Here is a 26,250-nt window from a genome sequence, read left to right as displayed (position 1 = left end):
CTGTGATCTTGGTGGTGGGTAGAGGGAAAGTGTGGAAGGTGTTGCGGAGCCTTTTGAGAATCTAAGGAAAGCTATCGATCCTATTCTTTAAAAAAAAAAAAAAACTGCTTGCATGCAATTTCATGGACTTACACACTCTCTGAGGCCCCAAGTAGATAATCTTCTCAAGAAGGCTCAACACTTCATCTCCTCATATGAGGTAGGGAAGAATTGCCAAATTTAACATAAATAATCCCAATTTCTCAAAGGATTTCAGGTGAAAATCCAAAGTCAAGATGAAAAAAAATTCTGCAAGCAGCCAGGAGTAAGCACAAACTGTTCTACAGAGGCAGAGTCATTAGGATAACAGACTTTCCAACTAAAACTTTCCAAGCCAGAAGAGAATGGTCATCCATATTCAACATTCTTAAACAAAACAATTGTCAGTCCAGAATTCTGTATCCTGCTAAAATAAGCTTCAAAATGGATAACAAAATCAAATCTTTTGCAGATATATAAACAATGAGGAAATTTACCACAAGACCAGCTCTATAGGAAATACTTAGACCTATTGTCAACATTGACCATCATAATGAACCATCAGCAAAGTAAATAACCAGAAGCTAAAGCTCAAAACTTAGCTTCCACAATGGTGCAGAGTATAAAACTACACAATAGACTTTCACAAAAAAAGATGAATAGAACTCCACCACACTGATAAATTCTCTCAATAAATGTCAATGGACTGAATTCACCACTGAAGAGGCATAGGCTAGAGGATTGGATAAAACAGCACAAGCCATCTATATGCTGTCTCCAGGAGACACACCTAGCATTGAAGGACAAATCAAGACTCAGGGTAAAGGGATGGAAAATAGTATTTCAAGCAAATGGAAATTAGAAGAAAGGAGGGGTTACAATCTTATTTTCAGATACAAGTGGATTTAAAGCAACTAAAGTTAAGAAAGACAAAGATAGATGCTTTATACTGGTCAAAGGAAAAACATAAAAAGAAGACACCTCAATTTTAAATATTTATGCACCCAATTTAAATGCTCCCAGATTTATGAAACAGAGCTTGATGGGTCTGAGCAATATGATATCCCATAACACCATAATAGCTGGGGACTTTAACATCCTCTGACAAGACTGGACAGATCCTCTAAACCATAACTAAACAAAGATATAAAGGACTTAAAAGTGACCCTAGAACAAATGAGATTAATAGACATATACAGAACACACCATCCCCAAGGTAAAGAATATACATTTTTCTCATCAGCCCGTGGTACATACTCCAGAATAGACCACATCCTAGGATACAAATCAAACCATAGCAAAATTAAAAGAATAGCAATTCTTTTATACCTTCTTGGACCCAAGGCAATAAAGGTGGAGCTCAACTCCAACAAAAATGTTTATCCCCACACAAAGACATGGAAATTAAACAACCTTATGCTGAATGATAGTTGGATTCAGGAAGAGATAAAAGAGGAAATTGTTAAATTCCTCAAACATAATAACAATGAAGACATAAGTTACCCAAACCTGTGGGATACAGCAAAAGCAGTCATAAGGGGGAAATTTATCACATCACATGCCTACATTTATAAAACAGAACAGAGAGCGCAACATCAAATTCATGAACCATCTTATGGAATTGGGAAAAAAAGAACAATCTAATCCCAAACCCAGCAAAGAAAAGAAATAATCAAAATTAAATCAGAGATTAATAAAATTGAAAACAAAAAAAATTCAGAAAATTAACAAGAAAAAGTTGATTTTTCAAAAATATAAATAAACTTTTGGCCACATTAACTAGAAACAGAAAAGTAAAATCTCTTATAACCTCAATCAGAAATAATAAAGGGGAAATAATAACAGATCCCACAGAGATAATAGAGATCATCTCTGAGTACTACAAGAAACTCTATGCCCAGAAATTTGACAAATTGAAGGAAATGGATCATTACCTAGAATCACATCCTCTCTCTAAACTTAACCAAGAAGAAATAAATCTCTTGAACAGACCAATTTCAAGAACTGAGACCAAAGAAACAATAAAAAAATCTCCCAACTGAAAAAAAAAAAAAAATGCCCTGGTCCAGATGGCTTTACACCAGAATTCTATCAAACCTTCAAAGAAGAGCTTATACATATGCTGCAGAAATTATTCCAAAAAACTGAGAAGGAATAAATCATCCCCAACACATTCTATGAAGCAAACATTAGGTACATTCCTGATACCAAAACCAGGAAAAGACCCAACTAAAAAGGAGAACTTCAGGCCAATTTCAATGATGAATATAGATGCAAAAATTCTCAACAAAATCCTAGCCAATAGATTACAGCTTATCCTCAAAAAAGTCATACATCATGATCAAATAGGTTTCATCCCAGGGATGCAAGGCTGATTTAACATACACAAGTCCATAAATGTAATCGCCATATCCACAGAAGCAAAAACAAAGACCATATAATCCTCTCAATAGATACAGAAAAAGCATTCAATAAAATTCAGCATCTTTTTATAATTACAATACTTAAGAATATAGGCATAGGTGGCACATTTCTTAGACTGATCAAAGCCACCTACGACAAACCCACAGCTAACATTTTACTGAATGGAGTAAAACTGAATGCTTTTCCACTTAGAAATAGAACCAGACAAGGTTGTCCTCTATGGTCACTACTATTCAACATAGTGCTGGAAGTTCTAGCCAATACAATAGGCAAGAGAAGGAAATAAAGGGCATCCAAATGAGGGTAGAGGAGGTCAAACCCTTGTTCTTTGCCAATGATATGATCTTGTCCTTAAAGAAGCCCAATGATATGGTCTTGAACCTAGAGCACCCCAAAGACTCAACCACAACACTCCTGGAAGTCATAAAAAAAATACTGTAATGTCTCAGGATATAAAATCAACATCCACAAATCAGTAGCCTTTGTATATGCCAATAATAGCCAAGATGAGAAGCTAATCAAAGATACAATTCCCTTCACAGTAGCTTTAAAAAAAAATGAAATGCCTAGGAAAATGCCTAACAAAAGAGGTAAAGAACCTCTACAACAAAAATTATGAAACCCTAAGAAAAGAAATAGCAGGAGATATTAAAAAATGGAAGAACATACCATGCTCATGGCTGGGAAGAATCAACATTGTTAAAATGTCTATATTTCCCAAAGCAATCTACAGATTCCATGCAATCCCCATTAAAATATAATTATCATACTTTCAAGATTTGAAAAAAATAATTCTCCATTTTGTATGGAACCAGAAAAAAACCTATATAGCCAAAGCAATTCTTAGTAATAAAAACAAACCCAGGGGTATCACCCTACCAGACTTTCGGCTATACTATAAGGCCATAGCGATCAAATCAACATAATATTGGCACAAAAATAGAGACACTGACATTTGAAACTGAATAGAAAACCATGAGATGAAACTAACATCTTACTTGATCTTTGATAAACCAAACAAAAACATACACTAAGGAAAAGGATCCCTATTCAATAATTCAAGCCACTTGTTCTTTGATAAACCAAACAAAAATATACACTGAGGAAAAGGATCCCTATTCAATAAATGGTTTTGGGAGAACTGGATAACCACATGTAAAAGATTGAAATTCACCTCTCACTACTTACAAAAATTGATTCAAGTTGGAGAAAAGATTTAAATCTAAGGCACAAAACAATGAAAATCCTTGAAGAAAGTATGGGAGAAACACTTGAAGATATCATCCTGGGGAAAGATTTTACGAAGAAGACTTCTGTGGCAATTGCAACAACAAAAATAAACAAATGGGACTTAATTAAACTGAAAAGCTTCTATACCGCTAAGAAACCAACAACCAAAGCAAACAGACAACCTTCAAAATGGGAAAAAATATTTGCATATTATGAATCAGAGAAAAGCTTGATAACTAGGATCTACACAGAACTCAAATTAATCAACAAAAAAAGACCAAACAATCCAGTATATCACTGGGTAAGAGACATGAGGAGAAACTTCTCTAAAGAAGACAGATGAATGGCTAACAAACATACCAAAAAATTCTCATCATCCCTAATCACCAGAGAAATGCAAATCAAAACTACCCTGAGGTATCACCTAATGCTAGTGAGAATAGCCCATATCACAAAGTCTCAAAGCTGCAGATGCTGGAATGGATGCACAGAAAAGGGAATACTTTTACACTGTTGGTGGGACTTCAAACTAATACAATCTTTTTTTTTTTTTTTTTTTTTTTTGCAGTTTTTGGCTGGGGCTGGGCTTGAACCCACCACCTCTGGCATATGGGGCCGACACCCTACTCCTTTGAGCCACAGGCACTGCCACCAAGCTTAAATTTTTTTTATCAAAACTCCCTCTCCCACTGAACACTAACTGTTCCTTTCCCAGCCACAGTGAGACTGTGCTTGTGATTCTCTAAACCAGGGGTCCTCAAATTGCGGCCCGCAGGCCACATGAGGTGGTGTGATTGTATTTGTTCCCATTTTGTTTTTTTACTTCAAAATAAGATATGTGAAGTGTGCATAGGAATTTGTTTATAGTTTTGTTTTTCTTTTAAATGATAGTCCAGCCCTCCAACAGTCTGAAGGACAGTGAATTTGCCCCCTGTTTAAAAAGTTTGAAGATGCCTGCTCTAAACCGTCTGTACCTCCACACAAAAGACAGGGAGTGAGGTGGGCAGACGCCACTCAGCTCCCAGCCACCATCATTCCACCCAACCAAAGTCTCAGAAATGTGTCACCAGCCCTAAAAGAGGTCAACTCTAGGGCCCCATATAAGGGAGGCCCTGATGAAACTCTGAGAAAAACAGATTTTACAAACCAGAGCCCTTTGCAAGAACAAGAATGGTCTCCTGTGTGCCTATTTCCACCTCAAACTGACAGCAGATGACAATTCGCGTTCACCTGACTCTTCCACAGCCTGGAAAGCGCTTTTCTTCATCATTCTTCCTATTTATATGTTATACTTGGGACTGTAGCAGGGAAATATTAAATCTCCTCTGTAGCAACTAATCCTCCTTATTTCCATAGGACTCAAGTAATTGTTATTATTGCCCACACAGGTGCAATCTGAAATTGGGGCTAGGTCAAGGTAACTTCAAGGACATTGGTGGAAGGAGATGTGAATAGTTTCAAATGTTTGCCACCATAAGTCCTTTCAAAAAAAAATGAGAACCTACTTCTTGCAAATAATAATATTTTTCTACTTAAAAAGTAAAGATTTAAACTAAGCCGTCTAGTTGAATTTTGTTGTAAACATCTTGTTTCAGTATCAAAGTCATTCAGCTTGTCATATTGCAATGAAAAGCTCATTAAAACCTAAGAAGCATCTTTGACAAAGGCCATACACCATCAGCTCATGCTTGATGTAAACACAAGGCCAGGATCTTGACCCCAGGATCTGTGTTTTATGAATGACTGTCTATGGCACAGCCTCCAGCATAGAGGATCGACTTCCCTGCAGCATTGCTAAGGAAGATTAGAAAGTACATGAATTTTGTATTTGGTGACTCCCCTGCTGTTTTAGCACCCTCTTACACTTTACAGAATCTGCTGGAAGCATCTCTGTGTTCTCTGCTCACAGTCTCTGTCTTCATGTTGCCTTCTGGCTGTCTGAAGCCCTTGCTTTGACAGCCACCAAAGCCTGTTCCCCTCAAAGGGCTATGGGCTCTGAACTATCTTCCCCGGATGGCAGTTTTAAGACCTGGTGCTGCAAGAACAAGCTCAGTCTGTTAAAAACAGTTCCATGCCGTGGAGATGTCACGCACCATCTGGCAGGATGCTGGTGCCTCTCCCTAGCAACTGCTCACACATCCATGTCCCTGGTTACCTTGGCTGCTCCCCTAGTTACCAGAACTTCCAATCTCTAGCATACCTCCATGCCACCCCCGCCAGTCTGCAGCTTTCTCCGCGAACTTCTAGAACCTCTCAAAGGTATGTCCCAGGGATTCTGCCTCTTGGCTCCCATACTGGTGCTCAGCACTCTGGTTGTAATCCTGCCAACCCCACAATATCTGTGAGTCAACACCCCCCAGCACTTTAATTCAGTGTTAAAAAATCTGATCAATCTACCCAGTGGCTCTCAATCCTGGATGAATGTAGGAATCACCTGGATGCTTTTAAAAATTATTAACTCCCAGGAACCAGTCCTAGATATTCTGATTTATTTGGTCTGAAGTAGAGTAACTTTTTTTCTAAGCTCCAAAGGTGCAGTCAGGGTTGTAGGTCACTTATCTAACCCAAGAAATGCAGAGTGTTGAACCTCCTTTCCACATGCAAAAATTACTTTCTCACCCAATAATGACCAGAAAGACACAAATACTAAAGAAGTTACCCCTGTTTAATTTAAATAGGTAATTCCTCCAGATTTTTTAACTTGCGTAATAATCAATAAAATGCATTTTATAATAGTATTTTATGAAAACCAAATTTAATGTTTTTCTTCCAGCACAGCTCCGTGGAACAGCATCATTACCTACTGAACATTGACTTGGTCTCTGCAAATCCCTGATTGAATATTATGTGCCTTTAGAAACTGAAACTCTTTCAAGCCTCTGACGTGCTATGTAAAAACCTGAAAATAGTTATATAGGAAGAATGTCATTAACCATGTTTGCAGTTAAGTCTTCAGAGCTTTTCACTCAGTCCTCCATCTCTTTCCATTCAAGGGGAGGTCCAAGCACTAGCAGCATGTTAGAAACACAGGAGCTACAGCCCCACCCCAGACCAACTTAATCTGAATCTCTGTTTTCAACCAGATCCTCAGGAAAACACACAGCTACATTCAAGTTTAAGAATCACCACCTGGTAAACTGCTTTTACCAATTCAGTGTTAGAAAAACGCCTTTAACAGCTCTTCCTTTGTGACTTCAGTCCCAGCCTTCACTCCTGTCCCTCCGCCTGGCCCCCCTCCAGCTCTCCTGCACCACCATCCACAAAGCCCTCTCCTCCCTTCTCTGCCCAAAGGCAGAATTCCCATTTCTCAAAATGACAAGAGACCCTCTCCCCTCCAGAATCTCCCTAGATCTCCTCGGCCCACAGTGGTTTTGCCCGCCAATAATTTTATAACATTCAGCTACACCAAATCATAGCTGTTTCTTTCTGATTTAACCCTTATTTTTCCCTTAACTTTTCAACTCTTTCTGCCTGCCTCCTCCACTAGTCCATTACTTACTTGCCTTTGTACCTACCATAGGGCCTTGCATATAATATATTCAACAAACATTTGGTGTTTGCTTTTGACTTAGATCTCTGCTGGCAAACTATATAACACATAAAACCTATAAATCTGTGTCTAGATACTAGTAAAAAATTTACAACCTCTAAGCTTGCTGGTATTAAAACTCCCAATATGCTGAACACGGAATAGTATGAGTTGCAAAATAACATACTATATAAACAGTGGACTATTTTAGATAAATAGAGAAAACAGATTTTAAAAACTGAAAGCAGGACCACACAGTATCAGGTATCAACTAACAATGTAAGTGGAAACATCTCATGTCATCGTAACTAAGGACAACTAATCAGATAGAAATCCCTTCGCTACCAACAGCTGCTGCTGTCCAAAGCGCATGAGCAACCAACCCCAGGCCTGTGATGCGCAAGGAAAATCACACAGGCCTCCTGACTATGCTCATCTCAATCAGGTCTGGGCAGTCCCAGGACTCCTTCCATTCCACTCTGGAATGGAACAACCCCATGCATCGTAGCAGGAATATTCAGTGGTGTTTTCTCTAACGCCTTTCTTCTTCCTTTCATAGAGCTTATAAATATTTATTGAGAATTAACTCTGTGTCCTGTATTAGGCCTTGGAAATGTGAAAATGACTAAGATGCTGTCCCACTATCAAGTTGTTCACAGTCTCAGTGGGAGGAGACCTACACACAGTTGGGATATACAGCACTTAAGTACCACACTCCAATTAACACAGTACCAGGGTGCCATGTAATACCCACAGCAGTACTGATGGAACACCAGGAAGGGCTGCCTAACTCAACCCATGCCAGTCAAGGAGAGCCCTTTGGAGGTGGTGATGCCTGAGCTTGAGCCTTAGAGTAGACAGAGGAAATAGCTAAGTGAAAGACGAAGAAATGATACTTTAGTTAGAAGGAAGCACATAGGAAAGTGAGGAAGTAACCGATATCATAGTATGTGGAAAGAGCCTTAGATAGTTCTGCAATGTAGTAGGTAGGAAGTGATGAGGTTTCCTCCACCGAGGTAGTAACTGCTTGCTAATTGATAAACTTGGGTGCAAAAGACCTTGGACTTCATCCTGAAGGAAAATGGAGAATGTCTTGGCTCAAAAGAGTTACTGCAGCTTCTAAGACATAATATGCAAAGTAAGAACAGCTTAGATTCTGCCTGAACTACAACTACATTAAATGCCATAGAATTCTAGTCAACATGGCTACGTAAACCCTGATTCTAACATTTTGTGTGTTATCTCTACAGTCAGGTATTGGAGGAAATGATCTCTGAGATAAATCTCTTTCAGACTCCAAATGTCCAACAAAACTATGAGCATCTGACATGGATCTGTCCTCCTGAAAGCACTAAAGCATTCCACGAGACAAATACCACTGTGTTATCAGTGTGTAGTAGCAAGATGAAAAGTGCATTAAAAGTACATCAAAAGCCAATGGAGAACAAAAGCCAGCTGCTTCACGCTCCTAGCTAACTTCTCTTTCTAGCAAACTACACCTTTTCCCCAATTACAAGCAGCCCCCTGAGTTATAAACACCCAACTGACTTACAACTCACACATAAAACAGAGGCTTTTACAGGTGATAGGTAAATGCACTTGTTCCAACTTACATACAAATTCAACTTAAGGACAAACCATCTACAGCTCATTATGTCAGGCAAATCTATGTATTTGTAATTTCTTTATCCTTTGTATTTTAATATAAAATGTTTAATAGTTTTTTTATTTGCAGCCAACCAGTTTATTATTCATTTTATACTTGTATATACACACATATGCACACTTACACAGATTTTTATTCACTTTTGATAGGTGAGAAACTGGCTGATTTGAATACAAGCATTTTGTGATATTTTGCCTCAGTATAAAAAATGAATTGTTTAGTCTAGATGTTCAAAGTCATTAACGCAAAAGAAAAACATTAACAGAAAGTAATTCTGCTTGGCTCAGGCAGGTGACAAAATAAATTAGACCTAAAGTTATATATAAGCGGGAATAATTCAACTGCCTGCCTTTAAATTAATGAATCATGCACACTGCTTTCCCTAATGACTTCTAATCTGTACTGGACTTTTCAAAATAGATGGAACTGATTAAAGCGCTCACTCCTGCCAACCTCACCATATTTCAATGCAGAGCCTCGTCCTTCCATCTTACCCGCATAGGTATTGTTTTCCTAGCAGTGATTATTCGTTGGAGATGGAGTAAATGTCTGTATTTACATTGTTTCTAGTCTTAGCAAGACCACATCATTAAGCAATAATTAGGAAAAATAATAATGACTATAAAACTTAGAATAATGGTAAAGAGGTAAGCATACACTACAAAAAGAAAAATATTTCAAAAAATAAATCCTGCCATTTGCCACCAAGTGAATGAACCTGGAGGATATTATGCTAATAAAATAATCCTGACATAGAAAAAATATATATTTGATCTCACTTATACATGGAATATAACAAAAAAGTCATATATACGAAAATAGAGGATAAAACAGTGGTTATCAGGGTTGAGGTTGGGGTGGAAATGGGGATATGTAGGGCAAAGTATATAAAGTACTAAATATGTAGGAAAACAGGTCAAAAGATCTAATACAAGATGAGGACTATATTTAATAATTGTGAGGCTGACACAATGGCCTATGCCTGTAATCTCAGTACTTCAAGAAGCCAACTCAGGAGGATTGTTGAGGTCAGGAGTTTGAGAACAGCCTGGGCAACATAGTGAGACCTCATCTCTACAAGTTATTTTTTAAAAAGTAGCTGAGCATGGTGGCACACATCTTTAGTCCTAGCTACTGAGGAGGCTGAAGCAAGAAGATTGCTTGAGCCCAGGCGGTTTGAGGTTGCAGTGAGCTTTAATTGCACCATTGCACTCCAGCCCGAGCAGAAGACTTGAGACCTTCTCTCTGAAAAAATAAAATAAAATAAGATATATTTAATAATTGTGTATTGTATTCAGGATCTTTGCTAAAGGATTCAGTTATAGCTGTTCTTGCCCTAAGGGGGGAAATTGGGTAAATATGTGAGATGATAGATATGTTATAAATAATTTGTTACACTATATTAATTATTTTGCTGTAAATGTATCTTATAACTTCATGTTGTATACCTTCAATATACACAATAAAATTTATTTTTTATTTTTTTAATTTCAGATTAATATTGGGATACATACTATGAAGTTACATAGTTAGCTTTCGTAGGGATAAAGTCCATGTTGTAATCACCTGGGAAGTGTGCAGTATACCCACGCTGTGTGCCCATTGGGTAGGAATTTACCCATGCCCTTTCCCATCTTCCGCCTACTTGGAGTTTCATTGAGTTTTTTCTCTCATGTGAGCATACAGGTGTTAATCTACTAGTTCCAGTTTAGTACCAAGGATAGGCAGTATCTGTGTTTCCATTTTTGTGATACTTTACTTAGAAGAATGATCTCCAATTCCATCCAGGTTGTTAAAAAAAAGATACAAAGTCTCCATTTTATGGTTGAATAATATTCTATGGTATCCACGTACCACAATTTATTCACCCATTCATGTATTGAAGAGCACTTGGACTGTTTCCACATCTTTGTGGTTATGAATGGTGCTGCTATAAATATTCAAGTGCAAATGTCTTTATGATAAAATGCCTTTTTTTCTTTTGGATAAGTACCTAGTGGTGGGATTTCAGGATGAAATGGTAAGTCTACTTTTAGTTCTTTGAGGAATCTCCATACTATCTTGTATGGAGGTTGTACTAGTGCACAGTCCAACCAATGATGCGTGAGTCTTCCTTTCTCTCTGCAGCCACGCCAACAGCTGTTGCTTTGGGGTCTGATTAACTAGAAACAAAAAACCAAGATCTCTAATAAGCTCAATCAGAAACCTTAAAGGGGGAAATAACAAGAGATACCAAAGAAATACAAAATACCATCACTGAATACTACTAAAGTCTCCATGCCCCAGAATTTGTGAATGTGGAAAAAAAAACGAATGAATTCCTGGAATCACAATACCTCCCAAGACTCAACTAGGAAGAAATAGAAATCCTGAACAGACCAATATCAACCACTGAAATTGAAACAACAATAAAACACCTTATAACAAGAAAAAGTCCTGGCGCCTGTAGTCCCAGCTACTTGGGAGGCTGAGGCAAGAGAATCGCTTAAGCCCAGGAGTTGGAGGTTGCTGTGAGCTGTGTGAGGCCACAGCACTCTACCGAGGGCCATAAAGTGAAACTCTGTCTCTATAAAAAAAAAAAAAAGAAAAAGAAAAAGTCCTGGACTTGACTATTTCAGACCAGAATTCTACCAAACCTTCAAAGAAGAATTTGTAGCTACACTACAGAACCTAGTCCACAGCACTGAAAAGGAAAGACCCCTCCTCAACTTCATCTATGAAGCAAATATCACCCAGATACCAAAGCCAGGAAAGGACACATCAAAAAAAGTAAACTATAGATCAATATCCTGAATGAATATAGATGCAAAAATACTCGATAAAATCCTAGAAAACAGGATTCATCTGCCCATGAAAAAAATAATTCATCTCAACCAAGTGGGCTTTGTCTCAGGGGTGCAAGGCTGGTTCAACACAGACAAATCTATAAATGTAATTCATTATATTTTTAAAATAAATGAATGAATATGTTGTGATTTGTTTGCCCAGTAAGAAATAAAGAACAAGAAGTAGTCTTAGATAAAAAGAGTCCTGGGTCCAGACTGCAAGCTGTGACTGCAGGTTTTCCCGCATCTTAGCAGGGTGACTTTGGACAGGTCATTTCATCATTCAAATGTCTCAATTGCCCAATGTGTAAAATGAGAATAATAATCATAGTTCCTGTCTCATAATGTTGTTGGTAAGATTTTTTGAAGTAATTTATATGCAGCATGTAAATCAGAGTTGAGCACATAGAAAACTGTATGTGCTCATTATTATTAATATCATCATTATAAGATACCATGATAACAATTAAGTCTATTAAGTCCATTAATTTTATTAATTCTCAGGAAATAGTATCATGAAATATCAGACAGTATTTCATGTTGACACGCACATACCCTCCTTTTCCAGCACTTATGGGAATGTTTGAAACACAGGATTGAAGTGGGACCTCTTCTCAAGAGATTATATTATACAAATTAGTTATTAAGAAAAGTATGATGTGGCAGACACTGTTGGTTGAATGACCTGACCCCTCTTCAAGCCTCTTTCCTGGCTTCTCTTCCAGCTTGGAATGGCGAGGTGACACAGTTCAGCAGGAAAAGACATCTCCCTTCCTCCTAGTGAAATGATGGCTGGGTGGCAGAACCGACCTGTAGCCATGAAGGAAACCCCAAAAAATCAGAGACTTTGGTGCTAACACTGCCTAGCCTCTGATCAGTGCCAGCCAAAACCTACCCACAGATTTTAGGTTCTGTATGAAACATAAGCCCATTCACAATTAAGGAATTGAATTCAGGTTTTTTAACACACACAGCCAAAAGCATTCCTGGGTAAGCAGGGAAGATCCAGGGAGCTCTTGCTTCCAGGTCTTCCCTATTCCATCTTCTTGCTCTCAAAGGTCAACCTCAGTTCCAAATGTTCATGCTGCAGGTTCTTCATTTCCTGTCTTCCAGGAAGCCACATTCTGGGGGACCAGTGTACACATGACTGGTACCACTTAATACCTCTGATGCACACATCACAAGATTTCTCTTCAGTATCATCCACTGAAGATTAATTGACGACTTGAGTCTCTCTACAGTATCAGTTTTACTATCTTGGCCAGTTTTTCCAGTCTCCAGTGGTTCTCAAAAAGGCCTCCTGCCCAGTCAGTCCTCCCCCACCCCACCCCTCTCCCTGCCTGCTCTCTACTGAAGACTTATTCCATCTGTATACTCAACAAGGTTGGTAAAGGCTATGCAGTTTGTGAACAGTGTTTCCAAGGAGTAAGCCTTTCCAATTGTCGTTTTATGGTATCATTAGTTAGGCAATAAAATTGTTCCCTTAAATAAATACATTGTGAGCATATTTTTTAATTGTCTATGGACTTAAGGTAGGACTTCTTCAGATCTAAAATTATCTAACCGTTTTGATAAAAAGAAAAAAACAGAATTTGCACTAGGTAATTGATAATTTTATTTTTCTTCATATAATTAGTGGATATTCTGGAAACAAACCTTGGCTGCTTAATATCATATGAAAAACTATAGTCATCTTGGCCAAACCATAATGTCAATAAATAGCATGTACATAAATCTGGGGGGAAAAACCTGTATCCTGCTGCCAGCAGAAAGACAAATTTTGTTTTGGACTTTAAAAGCCAGAGGATTAACCAGTGTTTGGTGAGAAAGGTTTCAAAAGATACAGAACCTGTCATATTTTCTGCTTCATGAACTAGGAACATAAACACTGGGAAGGCTGGGATGGGTGTGCTCCAGCTGCCTGTTAATAGATGAGACTTTTGAGGGTTGTGAGCTGAAGGAACGCCACCTACCATTCTGTGTTTCATAAGCCATATAGTCTCCAGCACCAAGATTACCCCGACAGAGCCTTAAAATTTGGGGGGAAAAAACAGTATACCAATTCCCTGTGGACCCTGCATATGTGTAGAGAAATCACACAGATTGTGAAGGAAGCAATTATGAGAGGTGTGATTTTCTTTAAAATTCACTATGATTTACAAATAGGAAGGAATTGAGTTGTTAAAGTTAAAATATTTGAATTATCCAAATTACTGTTTGAATGTGATTTAGGCCACTGGGGACAAAACACAACATTTTAATTTGTTTTCTGATGAAAACATGCATATATGGATCCAGGTGAATCAAAAACATTTCCCCAATAAGAAAAAGTTTAAATAATAATAATAATAAAAGTAATTTTCAGACAACAGCTCAATAATATACTAAGAATAAGAATGGAGCAACCACAGATATAATTCAAGCATAATGTAATCTTCAAGACACTTACCTCAAAAAAAAAAAAAAAAAAAAACAGACAGTGTGGGTGTGGATTCTGGCTCTTACTGTGTTCATTCAGCAAGTAACTTAACATCTCTGTGCCTCAGCATCCTACAAAATGCAGAAAATAGCGAACTTGTAGGGTTGTTAAAAATGTCACTGCACTCCAGCCAGGGTAACAGAACAAGACCTCATCTTAAAGTAAATAAATAAGTGGAAAGAGTTGGTATTTGTACAATGCTTAGAAGAATGCCAGACATGTGGTAAATGATGTATCAGGTACAAACAGCAGTAGCTCAGGACCAATTAGTCAGGAGAAGGAGCTGTGAAAGCCTCCAGGCTTACCTCCTACTTCTACAAAAGAAAATGCCCTACAAAGACCTCCACACACTATGAGAAAGGGGAAGCTGTCTCCCACCTTAAACTCCCTAAGTCTGAAACAATAACAAATAAATTCAAGTCTGCATCCATATGGCAACTCATCACATATTTTAAGGAACTGTTATCTCCTCTTCTTCAAGCCAAGAATCCTTTATTCAACCTTTACTCACAATACCTGCCTCTATTGGTGCTGAATTTGTCAGGCCCCCCATTAAAGTGGGGCAGGAAGTGCCCAGAGGTGATCTGTGTGGAATATCTAATATTCATTGTAGACCCTTGACTCCCATTATCTGAGGATCAAATCATATTCCAGTGTTGTGGTACCCACGTCACTGAATCACCTTCTACTTAGTCCACAGTTAATAAAACTGGCCTCTTGATCTGCTAGAGCCAGAGCCCTCAACTCCATGCTTATAGTGACATTTTAAAACTTAAACTCAAAAAATGTATATTAATCCCTATTAACCAGTCCTACTTGATTATTAATCAGGATAAGTGTATATGTACAACCTGATTTAGTACACCAAATTAGATTTTAAATGACCTGAAGGAATTGGGGTTTTTTTTAAGTATGATGAAAATTTTATAAAGCAAAATAATTATCCTCCAATTGATTTTTTATGTAAATCTTTTAACATATTAAATTTGCCTAAAGCAGGATACAAATATATTAAGTTTTGGATTATACCATATTATGTTATTACAAGAGATCTGGCTTCCTGTATTTTGATTAGGCTAATACTAAAATTAGTTTATTTTTCCTGAATGTACTGAAACCAAAATATTTGTGTGCAGGAGAGCCAGGAGGCCACGGCATGATAAAGAAAACCTGTGCCTAGGTCTAAAATTTCCATAAATTGCAATCTTCATACAGCAAACAAAGAGTAATTCTTTGGTTTAAAAGCCCTTGCCCATCCCTTATACGTAAGTGAAATAATATAACAAAAAATAGTAACTAATAATGTTTCCTATTTACTTAGTTGCCATTTAATTTTATTTCCCTTTGGCTCATTCTTCGAAGGCTCTCTGTCAGGTAGGGTCTTAAGCAATGCCTTCCACAGGCTGACTGCAAATTACCTCTCTTGCCCCAAGTCTGATAAGCCCCTACCACTGTCACTCCAAGAGTTTCATTGACCTCACCCACCTGTACTCTCAGCTCTACCTTTCTCCAAACCAACCCTACAAAGAAATTGGTTGGTAAGGTCTCAGATCATTCCGGTGTTAAGACAATCATTATCTAGCCTACCTGTGAGCCTCAGAAATCCCCTGATGCTTACCCAACACTGAACATACTACACTTGGCCTTCTAACTCAGTAACTGAGCCTTCCTGTTGAGGTTGAAGCTCTTCCCTAAATCCAGACACTTAACTAGGGCACAAACAACTTTCACAGCCCATTACCAAATTCCTGTTATTCAGTCACTGTCTGGGATTCTGCTATAAACCAGAAAAACCTCCAAACACCACCATCCCACCTCCCGCTAGACTTTTAATATCAGCAGCCCTGCCCAAGGATCTCCCAGCAAATGGGGAGATGGGGCCTAAATTGACCAAACATCTTTCAACATTACAATCTGAACTGCTAATAGCAAATGGTAACCTGAAGAAGAAATATGCTTTTCTTTTTTTAAAAGAAAGTTTCAACTTCTTTTTCTAAGGCATAAAGGAGTCTCTAATAAATGAAGTTACAGTCCATGTTCTCAGGTGAGAATATTGAAAATGTGATCATTTCAATGCTTTCCAAGTTACTGGTAGTTTGTAGATTTAATTTGGACAATTTAAACTCATCAGAATTGTCCCAAAGTTTATCTAAAAGTAAAATGGGTATAGAGAGCTAAGGAAATTTACAAAAAGAAGAATTCTAGGGGAATTTGGATAACTAGATTTGAAAACGTACTATAAAGCCACAACATTTAAATCAGGGTAGTAATGGCTTAGGAAAACCAAGCATATCAATGGTCGGAGGAACCTAAAAGAGTTCAGACTATTTATAAGGACTTACAATATGATATAGACGGCAGCAAAATTGGCAAGAAATGAAATAAAGAATCAGCAATTTATATTGCAGAAACTGTTAGTGGAAAATTATTTAAACGTTTCACTACATACCCCCATGAAAATAAATCCTATATATGTATATATATATATATATATTTTTTTTTTTTTTTTGTAGAGACAGAGTCTCACTATATGGCCCTTGGTAGAGTGCCGTGGCATCACACAGCTCACAGCAACCTCCAGCTCCTGGGCTTAAGCGATTCTCTTGCCTCAGCCTCCCGAGTAGCTGGGACTACAGGCACCCGCCACAGCACCCGGCTATCTTTTTGTTGCAGTTTGGCAGGGGCTGGGTTTGAACCCGCCACCCTCGGCATATGGGGCCGGCGCCCTACTCACTGAGCCACAGGCACCACCCCAAATCCTGTATATATTAACCACATACCTTTTTTTTTTTTTTTAATCACAAAGTAGAAGAAAATGTACAAAAATATTTGTCTTTAGACTAAGGAAATTTGAAACTAAGAAAGACAATAAGAATAATTACAAAGGAAAAAGTTGATGCATTTTTTTCATTGCACTAAGGAGAATTAAAAGCTATGAAACAGAATTCTCTGCTAGTAACAGTACAATCAGGAGGTATGGTACTGTGGCATGAATATTCAGAGGTGTATATTTCAACCCAAATGAAATAGAATCCATCCTAGAATTGCCTTTAGCATGGTGAGAAAATTAACTCAGAGAATGACTATTAAAACTTAAATGGAAAAAAAGAATCCCTTTGACATATTTATTTCATTAGTGTAGAAAGATATTTTCAAATCATTAAAATATTTTAAACTTATAATCCCCAAAAATGGTGGGGGAAAGGGAATGAGATTGATTCTAAGATAGTGAATAGGAATTTCATTTGAAAAACTCGCAAAATCTTGTAATAATAAAAGTGAACATCATAGGGAAATTCCAGTAACTTGTAGCCTCCCTAGTTTCAGCAGTGGGAGAAAGTACTGGGGTAGAAACAGACCAAAAGTTTATGTATTTCATATATATATATATATATATATATATTTTTTTTTTTTTTTTTTTTTTTTGCAGTTTTTGGCCAGGGCCAGGTTTGAAGCCACCACCTCCAGTATATGGGGCCAGGCGCCCTACTCCTTTGAGCCACAGGCACCGCCCATATATATTTTTAGCAGAACAAAATACACTAAAGAAAGGGTTAGCATACTAACAGCAAAAATATATATAGATACAGACATAGATCTCTTCACCTCATGTCTCAGGAATTAATTAGATGGTTTTTAAATTTTTTTTATAAAAAATGATCCTCTCATCTTAAGAACGAAGAAGCTGAGCATAAGCAAAATGGTATTTATTCCATGTTTCATTCTCTGAAATAAATAAGGTCGAGCAACTTTTCAACTTGACATAGTCACAGTTAAACTATCACAGATCCAGGTTCTGTAACATCTCTTGCTTAATTTGACATCCTAATCTCCAAGACTCAGTCTGGAATACTTGCTGACCAAAATATTTTATGAACTATGCCTGGAATTATTCAAAAGAAAATAATGAAATATATCACACTGAGTAATTTCTCTTTTTAGAACACCAGGGTAAAAATCTTGCAAAGATTGGATTAAACAGCAATGTCCCTCTGAAGGCAAATTTAGCAAGGATGACTTGACCAGGAAAATCTTTTTCTGGTGAGATATGTAAAAAAAGATACAAAGCAATAAACATTCGGTTGTTCTTTTCCTCCCTGAGGCAACAATGTAAGAAGGGTTTATCTACCTCTGTTCTTGATTGCAGCATAAATTCACGATAAACTACTCTGGCTTTAGACAATCCACTTATTTCAGATGCTTTGGCCTTGGTGCCTCTCTTCCTCCAAGTTTTTGTTCTCGGAAGAAATTCTTCATGCTCAGAAAAGAAAAAAAAGTCATAAAATGATGCATGCTTGGGAAGTGTGACTATGACTTGGCATTTTTTTCTTTTAAAATTAGTCATTCCAGGAGAAAACAGATCATTTAAACTTGCCCTAAATATCAAAGGTTTTATTTCAGCAAAAATTGGGGGATTTGTGAGTGCATCAAAGTAGGTAACAATCGAGTTTAAATCACAAGAACTATAATAAAGCATTAGCCAAAGTGCTGGAAAGAAGAGGCGACTAGGTAAATATCAGCAAGACCACTCACAAACAAGTTTTTGACTTTTATGACAACTCCAAACATCATGTCCTACTAACTCAGTTTCTCTACATGTTGTAATAAAAACAATCAAATATTTTTGCCTTTGAACATTTTTTTATGCTGCCCAAAAGGTATCTATATATCCTTTTATTCTTGGAACAAAATTAGAAGTTCTCAATCAAAAATGTGACTAGGAGACTCACAAAAACAAAGAGGAAGATTCCACATTCCGTTTGAAAATATACTGCTCAATATTTGCCAAAATCCCAATCATAGCTTTGTTCTTGCATTGATAATCATTTAATCTTGTCTGATTTTCCTCAACAAATGACTGGAATATGGCAGTGCAGTGGCTCACACCTGTAATCCTAACACTATGGGAGGCTAAGGCGAGTGATTGCCTGAGCTCCGAAGTTCAAGACCAGCCTGAGCAAGAGTGAGACCCAGTCTCTAAAAATAGCCGAGTATTGTGGCTGGTACCTGTGGTCCTGCTACTCGGGAGGCTGAAGCAAGAGGACCACTTTGAGCCCAAGAGTTTGAGGTTGCTGTCACTCTACCAAGGGCAACAAAGACTCTGTCTCAAAAAAAAAAAAAAAAAAAAAACAATGAAACGGATCAAACAGCAAGAATGGTTCTTTAGAAATGTGAAGCTTTGGTGTCCAACCTTAGCCAGTGCTCCCATGCACAGCTAGAAGTCTATAGGCAAGCAGGTAGACTCTTCTTTTCTACAGGAGCAGTTGCCCTTTGTCCAAGTTCACAGCAAAGAGAAATATTTTGAGCAAAGCTGCTGAAAAAACAGACCAAGGATAAAGTGTAAATTCAAGTTGTTTTTATAGAATGGGTCTGCCTTTCTTTAAGATAGAAATCAACCTTAGAATTAAAATAAAATATAGAGTTAAAATTTGAATATAAGAATAAAGAGTTTTTTACTTTTTTTTAGTGTACATTTTACCCAAATTTTGCAGGAAATATTTATTGCTGGAACATGATCTTTGAGTTTAACATTTTAAACCAGGTAAAATCTGAAAAATGTTTTTGGAACAGCTAATTTATATTTCCCATGTGTTACGTGCCATTTTTCTGCTGCCTCTCACCTTTGCCCCTTTTTTACTCCTTTCTCATTTATTCCCCTGTCCTTACAGGGGAAAGTCCTATGATTCAACCTACTTCCAATTTCTTTTCTCTCCCCATTTGATATTTCATAGTAAAGTCATACCTGAATGCACTTTTTTATATTTTATATTTTACAACAATCATCACATTTGATTCTTACAGCCATCTTGTGACATAACCCCAAAAGATCTTATTACCTTTCATTCCACACCTACCTGAAATGAATACACCTATTAAATGGCAACATAAAATCTCACAAGAATCTTCCAACTGTCTTCACCCCTTTCAAAGAGACCAAAGAAACAGAGACTGCATCTGTGTTTTTCATCAGTATGGCCCCAGAAATTAGCAGCGTCCCTAGCACATAATAGGTGCTCTGAATAAACGAATGAGTAAATGAATAAATGATAGCTGTATTTGCATGCGTGTGATAACACTTTTCAAAGTATATATATGTATATGAACTCCTCTAACACAACATTTTAGGAATTACAAAGATCATCACCAAATTTCCCCATTTTACTGATGAAATTGTGGTTCAAAAAACCAAAAGAAATGTATTCATAGATAGTCAATAGTTATGCCAAATTTACATCCTAAAAACTATTAATATAAGAATTTTTAACCCCATGTGAACCTGTGAGCTATTCTTTACTACAAAGTAACACTTAGGATAAGTGAATTATTGCTGTTTTTTTCATCATTCTGCATAGTCCCATTAGTGTATGTATGTATGTATGTGTGTGTGTGTGTAGGTCTGTGCAACCCTACATATATATATATATGTATCTACATACAAAAATACACATATATACACACACACACATATCTATTTATGTCACAAGTGCTGGGATATTGGGGTATGGAAAAGCCTTACATATGTTTACTAACTGATTGCCTCTAAGTGGTACATTGAATTAAACCCAATTATTCAGTTCCTTCTAAGTTTTTAAATACACAATTCAGAGATCAAAGCTTTCTAACAACTATGTAGCTAAAACAATAATCCCTTGTATCACTCTTTTATTTTTTTTTCCTGTTAATCTATCTTTTATTATTTTTTTTTTTATTGTTGGGGATTCATTGAGGGTACAATAAGCCAGTTACACTGATTACAATTGTTAGGTAAAGTCCCTCTTGCAATCATGTCTTGCCCCCATAAAGTGGTGTATCACTCTTTTAAATAAAAAACATTCACAACCCAAAACATCCCTAACACATTATATGCATATTCACACATGTGTACAAGCATGCATACTGTTTATTGCAATATTCATCATGATTCACACCTTGCCTTTTGGATCTCCAGACGGCCCATTGACTCTGTTCAAACTGAACTCCAAGATTCCTCTTTTCTAATTGCTGGCTGCCAGCTGTGACAGCTGTCCCCCCACGGTCAGTTGGAATATCTCATTGCAGTATCTCATTGCCTGGACCTAAGCATCAATCTAGCCTTCAGGCTGTTTCTCTGCCTACCTAGCTCACAGTCATAATAAGCCCTTCATTATCTATGCAGAAAGAGGAAAGAGACAATGTTAATAATTGAAAATATCATCATCAAAGGGAAATTATTTGAAAGAACAGGCACTATCATACCTAGGTGAAACCTATGATCTCAGGGTTTTCTTCTCTGATAGCAGCAACTAGACTTGTGGGAAAATTTAGTTATCAGGGTAAAGTGTGTATTTCTTCTTATGCCTTCATTCATTTATCCAATGATTATGATAAAGAATGTATGATAGAATGTATAAGACCTCAACTACATGGCTAAGGGTGGTAGAGTTGGTGAGCCCTATTATTTTATTACACTATTAAACTGGAAAATCTGGAGAAATGCTCATGATTGGATGTGGGGGGAGATAATGATGTTTCACTAGCAATAGTCCAAATTCTGGTGCAATGTTTATCTATACCATAAACTAACTTCCCCTCTCTTGAAATCAGCTCCTTAATTTTAGCAGAAATTGCAGTGAGACGATTAAATGATCTCAGTGGGGTCACTATGGGCCCTCACATATCACTGGAAGTCTGGGAAATATTGCTCACTGAACTGTGGCGAGGACATCACTAAGTAGACAGATTTTACCGTGACCTAGGTTGGTACTACGCTACACCATCCAGCACAGTTGCCACTAACCACATGTAGCAAATTGCATTTCAATGAATTTAAAATAAATTAAAAATGTAGTTCTGAGTTGCATTAGTCATATTTAAAGTATCAAATAGCCACACTTGCCAAATGGCTATTATATTGAACATAGAACATTTCCATCCACCACAGAAAGGTCTGTTGGACAGTGCTGGTATGGTACACTCACAGCAATGCTGAGGAGAAAGGAAATAAGAACACAGTCTTACCAGAGCTTTCTGTACAGAAGACGACCCTAGATTTCTAGGAAGACACTTATGGGCAGAGTCTCCAGGGAAGGGATTTTTAAGTCCCTTGCCTCAAACATTAAATTTTTAAAGAAGCTGAACCATTTCCTAGAAAGTGAAATGAATACACTGGAAGATATGGAGAAAGCACCCAAGCATGAAATCACCTTGCAGACCCAAGCCTCATTGCATCATGAGAAAGGTAGGCCCAGATATTGGGGCACAAATGAGGTGTGTAATTCAACAGCCCCTTACATGAAAATTTAAAAATTGGTGATTTTCTAGAGAACTCCTACATAAGTGCCTGAGAAATAAATTTTTGAAAGCTGGTTAAAATATACAACTAATATGAGGAATGGCAAATTTGAAGAAGAAAAAACATAGAATTCAGTAAAGAATCTCTTGGGTCCTTCTGTCAGAGGCAGTCACGTCCTCTAGTAGTGCTAAGGATTCTAACCCAGCTATTTAGGGGCTGTGAGAAACTTTACTTAAGCAGCATAAGAAAAAAGACTAAGCACACTGCAGAAACTGTGTAAGGAAGAGGACTTGATAAGTAACAAAGGTGGGAGAGCTTCCAGGCCCACAATATCCAGCATTAACAGGATCCTCCCAAGATCAGAAAGGACAAAAGAGGAACTGGACTCCAAGACTAAAGCCCAAGTCCTCAGTTTTATTATTTGTTTAGTCAACAATACTATGAATCATGTTCTTTTCCTTTTTTAACCCTTTCATAATGAGAAAACATCTGCCTACATGTAATAATTACCAGCTCCAGGAATATTTATTTTATTCTTTTGAGTCCTTTTATACTATTTGGATTGGAAGGAGGGTGGCCAACAGTATAGCCTAAGATCACATATCTCCCAGTTTCCCTCCAAGGCCCCAGTTTCAGGTGTTGTCCGTAAGTAATTATTAATAGTGCCCCCTTTCCCTCACCAAAGCCGCAGTTTGGACAGTAAATAGTAAGCTTCCTTGCCCATAATGTTATTCTCTAAATGTGCTTCAAAATGCCAAAGGCAAAGTGTGTTGTTTTGCAGAGGGTGGTGGTTTTAGTGCCACTTTCCATCTCAGCAAATGTCACCTTGGATGGAAGACATTACTTCACCAAGTTGGCACTACTGACCATTTTCAAAACTATTCCATTTCGATGCCTTTTTTTAACCTCTCTAGGCTTCTCAAATTCAATTTTGGTGGCAATTTTGTTTAGCACTGTCTTCTTCCTGTCCTTCCTTCTCTGAGATTTTTTTCCCTTTGGCTTTCTATTTTCTTATCTCTATTGTCTGTTTCCCTACATTTACTGTAATGTATGCCTTCTCTTTGTGGTTTCTTTCTTCCCACATTCAATTTGTCTATCATATTTTAAAAGATTATTTTCGAGTAAATGATAGCATTTCACAAACACCCACTGGCAGAATGAGTAATACCTGAAAACTAACCTTTTTATGCCACCTCCAGGGTACTGACTTTACTTGGATAGGTTAAAATTTCTAGTGCTTTTAAAAAAATATCTAAAAAGCAGCCATCCGCTCATAAACAGTTACCAACCAGTTCAGGTTGGGGAGGGTGGTGCTGATTTGTAGTATTTGCCCATTTCCATGGTGTAAATACCACATTATGGACAATTTTGAGCTACCAACATGACCTTAGCTGGTTTACAAAATTTGTATGAAATTAACAGTTGGCTCTAAGGAGGCAAAATCCCATGGAGAGATACAGAAAGTAAAGTTCTAAAAAAGAAATCACATAACAAATAATTAGTCTAGTTATAGTAGAACCTCCACAGTTGACAACTTCCCTGCATTGACTACTCCTTAAGTTGACCTAATTTTCATAGATCAGACATGCACCACAGGTACATATCAGTACAGCAGGCCTAGTTCCTTATGTTGACCACCTCTGCATGTTGACCAGTTTGTTACAGTCCCTTGAGTGGTCAACTCACAGAGGTTCTACTATATTTTGGATTTTTGTGTTATAAGTTCTATTTGGTACCTAGAAAACTCAACAGAGGATATTTCTGGTACCTGAATGTGCCAATTGAGGTGGCTAACTTGGCTCTCTTCCCCTTGCTACTTCCCCAAAGATTATCTCAAGTCCCAAACACATCATTATGTAAGAATAGGACTCCAGGCTCCATGGCTGCCACAGAAAAGCAAATCCATGGGCCAGAAAACTTCCTTGAGCTGGAACTGAGCCTTGTGGAAGAAAGAAAAAAAAAAAATCAGACACCTTTAAAGCTATAGATCAATTTACTAGTTATTGAAAATCCTTTGGCATTCAGTGAAAGTTATATGCTTGCCTTTTCTCTGCTCTAGATTGTAGAAAACCTAGAGGTTGCACTGGGGATTCAGTGATTTTTCACAGATCTAAGCATTATTTTTATTCAAAGCCAATTTATAGCTTTGTTTAGTCCTAGTGGCTTAATATATAATAGAGAATAAAGCAGGCTAGAGGTAGGGAAAGCCCTTGAGGCATTAATAGTTTAAGCACTACTCACATCAATTCAACTACTTTAATCAAATGTAAGAGATACTACTACACAGCATTCACTAGCTAGAGACACCAGTGAAAGGCAAAATAAATATTTTCTAGTGAATACTCTGTGCCCAACACAACATTAAGTCCAAACTAGAAATATTTGGCCTGTGGGAAAAAACCTAAAGGCTAAAGATTTACTGATCCCATATTTATTATGGTAAGAATGGGTATCTGAGCACTTCAGTCACATATATTATTGTAGATTTGTTTTTAAACACCTATCATAAAATGTGGAATAGATATGTTATGGAATACTATTCAGCCTTTAAAAAACAGAAGGAAAAAAGTAAAAGGTGAAAGATTTATATGATCTGAAGAGAAACCAGAGTTTACAAGGGTACATGTTAAATCTACTAAGTATAGAATACAAATGTCTTAACACAATAACTAAGAAAATGAGGTGAAGGCTTTGTTAACCAGTTTGATGAAAGTATTTCACATTGTATATAAAACCAGCACATTGTAACCCGTAATTGCATTAATGTACACAGCTATGATTTAATAAAAAAATAAATAAATAAAAGAAGAAGAAGGAAATCTGTCATTTGTAATAACACGGATGAATCTGGAAGACATTCTTTTAAGCATAATAAGCCAGGCACAGAAAGACAAATATCCCATGATGTCACTGTTATGTGGATCTAAAAGCATTGAGCTCACAAGATATAGAGAGTAGAGTAGCACTTATCAGGGTGTGGGGGCTGGGAGTGGAGAGATACTGGGCAAAGGTTACAAATTTTCAGTTAGAAAGGAGGAAAAGCTCAGACAGCTATCGTACAACATGGAGATTACACTTCATATCTACACTTGAAAATCCTAACAGAGATTTTAAATGTTCTCACCACGAAACATGATTATTTAAGGTAATGCATATGTTACTTAGCCTGATTTAGCCATTCCACAATATATATGGATTTCAAAACATCATGTTGTACAGAATAAATATATGTAATTTTTTCTCAATTTAAAACTTAATTAATTTAAAAGTAAAAGCCTTTATGCTAAAATTTATTACACATATAAGTAGATTAAAAATAAAATAGACCCTACTTACAGACATAAATTGATGCATATTTCTAGAAATGGTTCATACTTACTAAGTTGATACTGTACTGAAAGCTCCACGTGAATGATCTTATTTACTCTATTAAGAACCCTAGGAGGGAGGGGCGCCTGTGGCTCAAATGAGTAGGGCACCAGCCCCATATTCCAGAGGTGACAGGTTCAAACCCGGCCCCAGCCAAACCCTAGGAGGTAGATACCATGATCCACATTATTCAGGTTAAGAAAATGAGACTTAGGTCTGCTCCTTACCCAACCTCACACACCTGGAAAATGGAAGAAACTGAGGCAGAATCAGGCATAACTCAGAGTATCTACTTCTAGCCAAATTGCTGCCCTGCCAAAAACATTAAGATTATTTTATGCTCTTTGACTCTCTTGTTCCACTGTTAAAAGACCTATCTCAACGTAATATTTCCTAATAAGACACAAATATAGCAAAAAAAATGGAAATGAAGAACAT

The sequence above is a fragment of the Nycticebus coucang genome, chromosome 15 (assembly GCF_027406575.1).
Source record: "Nycticebus coucang isolate mNycCou1 chromosome 15, mNycCou1.pri, whole genome shotgun sequence".
Classification (NCBI taxonomy): Eukaryota; Metazoa; Chordata; class Mammalia; order Primates; family Lorisidae; genus Nycticebus; species Nycticebus coucang.
This window is presented reverse-complemented; position numbering follows the sequence as displayed.